This window comes from Sphaerodactylus townsendi, linkage group LG02 (assembly GCF_021028975.2).
Source record: "Sphaerodactylus townsendi isolate TG3544 linkage group LG02, MPM_Stown_v2.3, whole genome shotgun sequence".
Classification (NCBI taxonomy): Eukaryota; Metazoa; Chordata; class Lepidosauria; order Squamata; family Sphaerodactylidae; genus Sphaerodactylus; species Sphaerodactylus townsendi.
Window position 1 is genome coordinate 167043581 of NC_059426.1, and position 11858 is coordinate 167055438.

The 11858-nt window shown below is 47.3% G+C and overlaps 1 protein-coding gene across 2 annotated transcripts in view; it reads right to left on the minus strand.

The window, feature by feature from the left end:
• The window catches only part of LOC125426857 (SERTA domain-containing protein 2-like), a 751974-nt gene extending 740738 nt beyond the window's left edge, over window positions 1-11236 (minus strand). For both annotated transcript variants that reach the window (XR_007243584.1, XM_048485666.1), the window contains exons 1-2: window positions 11101-11236; window positions 4125-4224 (exon numbers count right to left, since the gene is read on the minus strand). The gene's annotated coding sequence lies outside the window, so the exon portion shown is untranslated. The remainder of the gene's footprint in view (window positions 1-4124; window positions 4225-11100) is intronic.
• Window positions 11237-11858: the final 622 nt, after the last annotated feature.

Sequence of the window (11858 nt, forward strand, 5' to 3'; positions counted from 1 at the left end):
ACCATAACTGTCACCACTGCTATCTTCAGGATTGGTGTACAACTCATGTGGAGAGCTTAAAAGGCAACCAAAATATCTGGTCACCCACATGCCAACTAGCATGAGGACTCTCCATAAGCAATTATGCTTGAATTGTGTCTGGGAGTCCACCCTTGGCTGTATGGTAATCCAGTCTCGTGATGCTGCACTTGTGGGCTTCCCACCAAATGCCGCGCCTTTCTCTGTCCCAGCTATGATGTATGCCAGTGGTGGCTTAACCTATGGCACGGTGCCAGAAGTGGCACTCAGAGCCCTTCTGTGGGCATCAATGCCAAAGAGTTTGTCATGTGATAATAGCGTAATTATTTTGTGGGAGATTATTAGCATTAAAACCAAGACCTAGTTTTGGGGAAGTAGTGTAGGTAACCCTGTTAAGCCTCTGTTAAACCGACTGATTTTCATGGGAAGAATTAAAGCACCCATCCTTTACATGGAGTAAGCTAGGTTGCTGGCAATGGGGCTTGCTTCTGAGTAACCCTCCCTAGGGTCGTGATTCAATTCGCTCGAACGCTCCGTTTTTTTTCCAAAGCAAAGCCACCGACTACCAATTAATTCTAAGTAACGCTTTGAGCTAACTGTTTCTTCTATAATTAAACCTCAGTATTCAGGTTAAATTGGCGTTAGCACTTTCTAAGCGAGCAATGAGTTTTGGGTTGCAGTTTGGGCACTCAGTTCTCAAAAGGTTCGCCATCACTGATGTATGCTCAGTTGCGGCCAGCTCCGAGGCTGCAAATGTGGTTCTAGCTCTACCTATTTCTTTGTGATTGTTCAGGCGTTGGTGACCAAAAGAGTTTTGCCTCTCGCCATCCCTACATGACTGATTTTCACAAGGAGCAATTGGGGAGCGATGACAAGAATACCCTGCAGTTGCGCAATCATGATTTGTTAAATAGCTTTCACAGACTCACTGTTTGTGGCGGGATTTTCCGGCTGTGGGGCCGTGGTCTGTAGATCTTGTTCCTAACGTTTCACTTCTGCATCTGTGGCTGGTATCTTCAGAGGTGTATCACAGAGAGAAGTGTGCTACACACAAGATCTATGAGACCATCGGCCACACAGCCCAGAAATCCCACAACCACCAGTGTAGTCATGTGTGTTCCTGGTTGGGGAAACTGCATCCACCTTTGCCTGCTCTTCTGACTGGTTTTACAAAGAAATCACTAATAGCTTATTATGAATGGCAACTCCATTCAACTGGCTTTCCTTCAAAGCTCTATTCCTGATGCTGTTCAATAAATGTTTGGAATTACTTCATCGCTGTCTGTGGCTTTGGCAAATAGAAGCTGTCTGTGACTTGGCAACAGACTCATGCCCACTTCATTTGCCTCACTACTGATTTCATTTGTCTCTAATGTTCTACTGTCTGCACATATCCAGGTTCACGACACCGCTGGTGCATGATAAACAATGCAGGAGTGTTATCAGGCAGACTTGTGGCTGGGCAGGGTAAGTTTCTGAACCATCGGGCTCTTAAAGGTGCTATAGACAACACAGGCTAAGATGGATTACACTGAAGTCTGGACTTTAGTTCTAATATAAGAGTTCTGCTCTGGGCAAGTTCCCACCTCAATATGTATAGCAGCCAGCCATTCTTCCTCAGGAATAGCCATTTGGATCACAATACACAGCCCTGGAAACAGAACACCTGTTCACTTACCCACAAAGAATATGCTAACACCAGCCACCTCCTCAACTCAACCAACTCTCCTGAGTTCTATCCTCTACCTAGCTTAATCCTTCCCACGCCTTTTCCTGCCCCAGTATTGAGAGGACGTCTAACCTTGCTCTGAATTAGAATACCCCAGAGCTGTAATTTCATCAACTCCACCCAAAATCTAATCAAAAGTTGACGCCCTCGGCTTTGACTTATCAAGCCATTGTCCACTGTGCTGTTCTCCAGAGAACAGAAACTCCTTGTGTAGAAAGACTGGCTTCTTATACAGAGGCTGATTTTTCCTATACCACCTGCCCAGACAGCAGCCCTTCCTTGCCCAATGTTCTCTGGACTAGCTGTGCCCAATGCACTGACCCCTTCCTCTTGGAATTCAATGCAAGGAGCCAGGCAAGAAAAAAAAAAGGCTCACAAGAACAGAGGGTAATTAAAGGCACAGTGGTCGCTGTAACTGTTACTCATGTTGAATATTCAGCTGATGGTTGGCACTGCACTGCATATGGAATCCACCCAGGCCTCTACCCTGGTTGGAGAGCTATCTGAGGAAAGCCAAGAGGCACAAGGAAGCCATATGGGCACCAGTCTGCAATAGTAACAGATAGCATGTGGACTCAAGAACTCTGCACATGATGTGGTGTATGGATCGTGAGACAGTGGTGGTCCTCCCACCTCTTTGATTCCCATTCTTTTTTAAGAATCAGCCCAACTGATGCAGATAATGCAGTTATTGGATCATCTCTTGTAGGGAGCCACATCAGAACTTTTCATCTGGGCTCTGATCACATCAGACAAAAAGTGTCATCAATGTTTGGCTAGAAACAGCAATGGTCCAAATGGCTTCACACTTCCTCGCCTGCAAAGGTACATCAGCATGTCAACACACTGACATTGTACTTGATGCTTCACAAACATGCTTGGGGAGAGTTCTTTCCACTACGCATACTTACCCCGCTAAGAGCCTATAGAGCCTAGAATTTGCGTGGTGTTTTCCAGAGGTTCATGGATCATAATTCCCATCAGACCTCTAAAGCACTGGCCATGCTGGTAGGGGCTGATGGGAATTGTAGTCAATGGACATCTGGAGAGCCGCAGGTTGCAGACCCCTGACCTATGGGAAACACATTGGTAGCTACCGAGAAAGGAGGAATTTTTGAATAAATATGCAATAGGTGCATTGGATGGAGGGGGACATCTTTACAAGTCAAAGTCTAAGACTGAGAATCCTTTCTTTACCTGCGTGAGGTAACACAGTCTTTGTACTGCTGGTTGGAAGACTTGGGAGGATTGCAGGTTGGTGCTTTTGTCCTGGAATAACTTCTAAAAGTTCTGGGCCAGGCAGTTTTAGCAATATGCTGTACCAATCCTTGCTGCTTGCATGCAGTGTCCTTCCTCCAAAGGTCACACCAAAGGATGTGCTGGGAGCGGACAGCATGAGGACAAAAAGGCATAGCCCATGCTGTGATCACTATCACAGTTGAGTCCTGGCCAGACTTTATATAATGGAGCTGTGATTGGCTGAAGTCTTAGTTGGTATCCCTGAGCTGCTCTGTGGCTGTGTGGTGGGAGGCAATTTGTTTTCCACTCCCATCAAGTACAATGGGAGCATTTATACTTATGCCAGTGTTGACACCAATGGATGTCATGACAACACTGGGATATAGGCTGGAAGGGCCTACTCTCCCCACCCCAAACTTGCTCGTTTCTGACTGCAATCCTAGTGTGGAACTTTGTTGCCATCCAAAGTAGTATCCAGACAGTCTTAATATTGAACTGTCAATTGCTCACACTGATGCTGGCACCAGTATAAATATACCCAGTTGCTTGAGAAGCTGTTTAAGTTCTAGTCTGCTACTGGAAGAAACCAGAAAACAAACATATATAATATGGCTTTCCCTTCTAATAAAGAACAGCAGTCTGCATTTCATCAGTATATAAAAAGGCTGTGCATACTGTATTTTTGATAACATACAAACATAGTTTATCGGTCAAGTCGTCAAAGGCAGGCTTTTTATGGTATGAAGGGTTCCTGAACACAAAAATTTAGCAACACTATATGACTTGGATTTCTTGGTGATCAAAACTCTTCATACCCAAGCTATATCTAAAAAAGGACTTTTGTATCTTCATGTCCCACAATACTTGACATTACACCAGGAGTGCAAAATATTCCATTATTTTGCAAGAATTTCAAGGGAAGCGAGTAGTAACAACTCCTGTCAGACTACTCAAGTTTGAGATGTCTTTTCCTGATTGACAACAGGGAAGTATTTAGCTTTGTGATCTGTATCTGGGGAAGATAAATTACTGCGAGAGAAATTAAGGTTACGTTTCCACTCACATCTATTGTAGAAACTGAACAGTCTTAAGCCCAAGAAACTGCACTTAAACATTTTGGAAGGAGATGAAACCTTACCCTTAAAAATTAAAAGGCCAGAACAGTCCAGATATGGTGCAGAGAGGGTTCATCCAGCTCTGATAACAGCCACAGTAATCCTTTCAGTCGAGCGGTGCAACTTCAGGGGAGAATCAGACAAACAGTTGGTTACTAAAACATTGTTTTATAAGGATGATCACTAATCTTCAATTGGCTTCAGCATTCAGACTAGAATTGATTTTTGTGATCCGTGCAAATAAATATTTGATGATTGCCATGCATCATTTTCTATGTCTGACCAAAGATACTGCTTGCAGGTTTCAGCCTAGATGCTCATGTCTGGGAATTACAGAGTAGAAAGAACTACATGCAGCTGCAATAATACCACGACTGTTACCTATGTGGCCACTCCTATAACCTGGATGCCTGATGTCAAAACAAAGGCCCCTACTCTCATACAGGAATAGCCTGACTGCTCTGAGGAGCTCACTGATCAAATAGGCCTTGTGTCTAAACCACCCAGATCTGGCTCACACCCACAGCCACGAGCAATTCACTCAATTTTGCCAAATAACTATGTGAGATCCCAGAGCCCTCTTCCAAAGATAACCATCCTTGATAATTCAATCATTAGCCCAGGGAAGATCATCGAGCCACTGCTCAGCCTTTATCCGATGAAGGGAGCTACAGGACTTACCTTGCTCTTCTGCAAACCAACACTGCCACCCACCTGAAACCATCCCACCTATGTTATAGGGCTGTTCTGTATCATCCCACCAAGCATGGCTATATATGGATGCCCAAATCCCCTTGAGTGTCCATTTGTCTGCACATACCTAGAATTCAAACACATCTGTAGGATCCAAGATCCTGCACTTGCATTATTGATCTAAATATAGTCACTTCACAGCCTATAAACAACATATATCAAGCCCCTCCAACTTTGTGTAGTAGGTTTTACTGAACTTCCAACCCCAACTTTGCAGTTGGTTTTCACTCCTGTGGACATCACTGGATCTTTTCTTTTGTTCCTGGATCACCAGTTCTTGAACGGTTTCAGTGCTTTTCAGGATTTCAAGAGGGATTTCCCATCTTGGACCAGTTTTGTTCTCCTGACCTACACCAAACCTAATCTGATCCATCTCTTCAGGAGAATGTACGCTCTCCAGATTCCCCCATAACCGCCCTCTTAGCTGCACAAACAAGAGTGCTTTTGATTGTGTGTTCTTGGCAAGCAGGGAGTTGACTTGATGGTCTCTATGGTCTCTTCCCAACTCTATGGATTCTAAGAGTTCCAACGATTTATTTTATTTATTTATTTATTTATTTATTTATTTCATTTATTATAATCACTTCATCCCTCGTGAGGGCTCTGGAGATGCTACTACTATATTATGCTACTATATTACAATGCTGTTTTACTTTCCTTGAATTTCATAGCCTTAGTTATGAATTTTGCACTCCAGGATGTTATGGGATTGTGCCCCATCAGCCCCTGCCAGCATGGTCAATTGGCTACGCTGGCAGGGGCTGATGGGAATTGCAGTCCATAACATCTGGAGTGCCAAAGGTTCGCCACCACGGTTCTAGCTTTATATCTTAATAAAAGTCTAAAGATTTTCTCATACGAGTTTTTCATTTCCAGCATGTCTTTGCAAGTGAATTGTGCGACAAAAAAATCTGTTTATACAACAGCAGACTGAACTTGCCCCACATAATTATCCCAGGGTGCTTGTATGGTTCTTCTAACCCCAGCCCAGATAAAATTAGGAATCCACTTCATCAGCCTCTGTCAGCATGGCCAATTGGCCATGCTGGCAGGGGCTGATGGGAATTGTAGTTCCTGAACATCTGGAGAGCCGCAGGTTCCCTACCCCTGTTCTAACACATGTAGACACTCTGCAAATGGACAGACCTGGCACAGAAACCAATCTGAGCAAACTAGTTTGTGCTTAGAACAGCACAGGACTCTGTCACCTGCACAAGATGTTCCAAACTTTATTTGAGAATCGAAAGGCTACTGGCCATGTATACAGCCTCCTTAGCCTTTTACTGTGTTGTTCTATGGGGGACTGTGAATGCACTTTTATCACTTAGTGGGTAACACTAGAAGCCTGCTTACTTCAAAGAATGGGAGCTATTTTGACAGAACAGCACTACTAAGAAGAGTTCCCCATAAGCAGAGCAGTGTAACACATCAAACAGATGTATGGTGCAACAAGGAAGAATTTTGTTCCCTGGAGCATTTCTAAAGATGAGTAGGAAAGCAGGTGTCTTTATAAGGGCACCACAGTGGATGGAAGGGAAAGGGAGGTTACTTGCTGACAGACTCATACTTCATTTTCAGAAAGACATGATAGCAGGTCATGTAATACCAACCCAAGTAAACTACACAAGCAGGTAAATGGTGGCAAACAGCATGAACAGCACCCCCCCCCTCCCCCACACACACACAAGAGGCTCACCCAGACGTATTGTCCAGGACACCATGGGAGCACAGAGGCAAATCTGCCTGATTTTACTCCTGCTGCTGCTTCTATCAGTTGCTTTGCTTTAATGAGCAGTCTTCGATTATGTCATTTGTGTTTAAATTAGTGTGCATGTTGTGGACAGAAGTGTAATAGTTTTTTCAAGTTTGAGAAATGAAATAAATACATTCCAATCCAGGCTTATAAAAATGCCAGGACTCTCACGAACAGAAATTGTGTTTCATGTCTACCAGTAGCGTGCTGGTGATAAGATATAAATGATTAAGATCAGATCAAAGCCCAGCTCTTCTTCAGAAACGCAGAAGCCTTGACACACATGATACAGATATAAAGCACTTCAGTGTTCGTGGCAATTAGTGTATTCTCTTAAAGGGAGCATTAGTGCACTTAAGTGTTCATAAATTCTGAAGCAAAGCAGCAGAGCAGTAAGATATTCTCCTCCCTTTACATTTTGCTCCTGCAAGAGTAAAACCCAAGGGGAGTCAAGCTTCCATATAGCCTGCCTAAAGAGAAACCAGACAGAACTTCCTGGAACTTCTTGCCTGCACCTCCCACGGCAGCGAGACAGAAGTTTGCAGTAACATTTCTGCTCTGGGTAAGAAGATACTCTCCTTCACTCTCTTCCTCAAGCAACTGCAACAAAACAGAAAACTTCCACCTGTCTTCAGAGATCCAGATTTCTCTCATTCGCATGGACGACCACCACCATAAAATGATTATATCGTACCACATTTTCTCAAGATCCTACCCCGCCCCACAAATTTCCATCTACCCTGTTTCCCCGAAAATAAGACATCCCCTGAAAATAAGATGTAGTAGAGGTTTTGCTGAAGTGCTAAATATAAAGCATGCCCCAAAAGTAAGACGTAGCAAAATTTTTGTTTGGAAGCATGCCCGTCGACCAGAGCATGCAGCTCTGGAGCGGAAAAATAAGACATCTCCTGAAAATAAGACATAGTGCATCTTTGGGAGCAAAAATTAATATAAGACACTGTCTTATTTTCGGGGAAACAGGGGAGCACTATAATGAATGAAGTTCGCCTTAATCCCAAGCACACCCTGTACAAAACATTTCCCCTCTCTTCCTATAGGCGCACAAACAGCACATCCAGATTTTCTATCTTCCTTTTTCCCCCAAATGGTGCTCCTTCCAGCTCTTCTCATATACACTTTTAAAAACTTCATTTCAAATTTTTTCAGTTCTGTCCTTTATTCTAGCCACCCAGGCTCTGTTCTCTAATGCCTTCTTTCATTAAATAGCACATAAACTTAATTCCTCTCTCTGACCTCCAACTAAATCGCTAATTCAAAGGGGATTCCCTCCTTTCCTACGGATCCCTCTCCCAAAAGGCCCGACAGCCACTTCTTCCTACTCTTTTGCACGCAAACTCTTCGTGTCCTTCTACTCTAAAGCCCTAGCTCTACTCCAGGGGTGTCCAACTCTGGTGCTTCAGATGTTCATGGACTACAATTCCCATCAGCCAATTGGCCATGCCAGTTCATGGACTACAATTCCCATTAGCCAATTGGTCATGCTAGCAGGGCTGATGGGAATTGTAGTCCATGAACATCTGAAGCGTCAGAGTTGGACACCCCTGCTCCACTCACTCTCCCCTTTATCAGGTTCTCATAATTACATAATATCGGGCACTTATGCAATCAACTCACAAGAATTGTAAATATATTTAAAATTCCTGGGTGCCCAGTTGGCCGGACACCTGGTCTTTCCAGTTCTGCACCTCGCCGTGCCCTGTCAAGCCTCTCCCAGCTTCTTCTGTTTTGCTTTCTCTCCGCAGTTTCTAACTCTCAGAGGCAGTTCACGCTCCTCCATTTCCACTTTCCCCTCCACACTATCCATTCCAAGCAGCCACACTGATACCACTTCAACCCAGAACTACGAACCTCCTACAAAATACCCAGAGTCCATGTTAACCTCTGCTATCCTACCAACCAACGACCAACTTCAGTCCACTCCCTGCTCATCCAAGAATCAGGCACCTCTAACATCCTTCCTAGAGCTTGTCAGAATCCACCGTAATCCAAACTAGAAAGCCTACTGTGGCACACTCAAAAGCTCCTCGCCAGTTTCGTGACAAAGCTTCCTCTACCACAGTTTGTGCCAAACTAACTGTCTTCCAGTATCAACTAGCTATTTCTAGTCAGCACCCACAAAAGGTTTTCTTTCTCTATGCACAACCCTGCATCTGCCATCTACACCAGCCCAACTCAGCACCTCTGTTCAGCTACACGATACTCAGCTGCCACTTGTGAACCTGTAGCCGATTTACCTCCCAGACATTTGTTCTGTTTGGTCCTTAGCCAGCTGTTACTATCCCCTCCTCAGAGCACCCGCTGCGTTCTTAGTCTCTTGCAGCCTTGAAAGAATCAATGCTCAGTTAGTCAGATACATTTTGTATCTGATGAAAACCAGCACTGAATCGTAGAAGCTTATACCCGGGGAGATCTTGTCAGTCAAGGTACTTCCAAACTAATATTTGTTCTATTACTACAAACTATCATGGCCACCCACCTGAAACTACATTCTTCAGGAAATCCCTTTCAGTACACAAATGAGTACTACACTGACCAGTGTACTGTCATATTTGGATTTGAGAAACCCAGGATCCAATCTGTACTCTACTAGAAAACTCACCCCACCTACTTCACAGGGTTGTTGTGAAGATAAAAAGGACAGGAGAATAACTGGGGAGAAAGGAAGGTTATAAACAAGTCCTCTGCCAAGCAGCCCATGATCCTAGATATCACAGTAAGGCAGCTTTGGCAACACAGTCACACGCAACATTCCTATCTTTCTCCCTACATCACGATCCCTTCAACTTCCTTACATACCCTCTCTCAGACGCTGCAATCCAAACAAGCCCCCATGCCGCATATTTCCTGCCAGCTGCCCCTCCAATTCTATGCTTAGTTGCTTATCCAATGCCCCACAAGTCCACTAAACCGCAGCATCACTACTTGCTCAAGCAATCCACTGGCAATTACTAACTTCCCCAATCCTCATTATCAGACACAACCAGCACCCCCCAACCTCTTGTAAAACCCTCGGAGTCAGTTCTCACCACCCACCCTCGTATTCCCCGCAGTGCTCAGCCTCTTCCCTCATATCCTGCCATAAGATAACTTCCCTTCAAAGAGGAATGGGTTCTCTAAGGAAGTGTGGCAAGGAGAGAATGCGTGTAGCTTCCACAGAAAGTGCTATAAGTCCTTTCATTTGGGAGGGTTTGGATGGGGTTTCAGCTGCAGGCTTTCCCCCCCTTAGGGTGGACAGTAAATGGGATTTTATTTATTTCACGTTTCTACACAAATCACACCTTTCTGCCCAATCAAACCCACCAAGAAAGGTAATAATTATAAGCAGAACATTATAAAAACAGATCAGCAAGCCAAATGAAACCAAAAATGAAGTTTTTAACCCTGTTTTTTAAAATTTGAAATTACCTGCAACTGAGAGGGGGGAGGCATAATTATTTTAATAAAAATGCTAGCTCACGCTACTCCCTAAACCTCAAATCCCCCCCACTGACCTACCCATTCCCAACAGTTTCAAGTCTCTGCAGACACCGCCTATTCCTGCAGACCAAATCCTTTCCCCCTCAGCCTTCACCTTAATCAACTCCACCCCAACAAACCCACGCATTTTTCAAACCCCACCAAACACCCTGATGACCAGCCAAGCTCCCCTCCCCTCCTTTTTAGCCATCCCATTCAGGCAACCAAAGGCGATCCACTCGCCCCACAGAGGTCAGAAGTCAACCTGGCTCTATTCCCACACATTCAAACCCCCGCTGACCTCACAGCCCCCCCCCGGGTTGCCCCCCATTCTCCTCACGGTCCCCTGCCCTCCTCCCCATATTCACCCTCAGAGTCCCTTGGGTCGACCCCCCCCCATTCACATCATAGTCCCCCAGGTCACCCCTATTCACATTACAGCCACCTGGGTTGCCACCCCAGACACTGACCTCACAGTCCCCCCCATTCACCTCACAAACCCCTCCCCCCATATTCACCCCCAGAGTCCCTTGGGTCACGCCCCCATTCACGTCATAGTCCCTTGGGTCGCCCCCATTCACATTACAGTCACCAGGGTCGCCCCCCCAGACACTGACCTCACAGTCCCCCCCATTCACCTCACAAACCCCTCCCCCCATATTCACCCCCAGAGTCCCTTGGGTCGACCCCCCCATTCACATCATAGTCCCCCAGGTCACCCCCATTCACATTACAGCCACCTGGGTCGCCCCCCCAGACACTGACCTCACGGTCCCCCCCCAATTCACTTCACAACCCCTGCCCCCCCCCCATTCACCTCAGGGTCCCTTGGGTCACCCCCCCCATTCACTTCACAAACCCCTGGGTCTCCCCCTCCCCATTCACCTCAGAGTCCCGCTCCGCCGACCTCGAGCCCCCCGCCCGCAACTGACCTAGACCCCTAACCCCGACTCCCCCGCGACCCCCAGCCTCCCGCCGCGCGCAGCGTCTCCCCTCAGACGCGCATCTGGGCTCACCTGCCGGGAAGCGCCAGAGCCACGTCGGACCCCTTCTCGCCCGGCCGGCCGGCCGCTCTCCCTGGCAGGGCTGCGCGGCGGTGGCTCCCAAGCCCGCCAGGCTGCCTCGGAGGGGCTGGGACGGACGGGCGGCCGCCTGCGCGCTGCGGAGGAGGAGGAGTGGGAGGGCGGGGGCGGCCGCGGCGGAACCAGGGAGCCCGCAAGCCCCGCCCACCGCCGCCCAATCACGGCGACGACGACGACAGCAGCCCCGGCCACGCCCCTCCCGCACGCGCGGCCGCCGCCACAGGCAGGGGCGGGGCCAGTCGCGCGCGGGCGCGTGTGCGTGCACGCGCCTCCCCCACCTCTCGCGCTCGCTCTCCCGGGCGAAGCTCGCTATTGGCCAGCCCCGCCTCACCCTGCCCAGCAACCGATTTCTTACCGGTTGCCCCGCTCGCGGGCGCCGCTTCGTCCCACTCGCCAATCAGAACGCGCCCCCGGGCAAAAGAGAGGCGGGGCGTTCGTGGGGCCGAGAGCCAATGAGGCACTGACTCTCTACTTCCTTCCCCCCCCCCTCCCCGCTTGACTAGAAAAGAGCGAAGGGGCCATTTAATGCAATGAGCGGCTGGTCCTGTTTGCTCGCCCAGGATTGACTCTCAAGCGGACTCTGCAAAATAGTGCTTCCCCCACGGACCTGCCATTGCAGTCCCTCTTTGCAGCTTCGTTCCTCATTACGTCTCCTTTGCTTTCCGCTTTCAGATCAAATGTGCCTGGGGTTG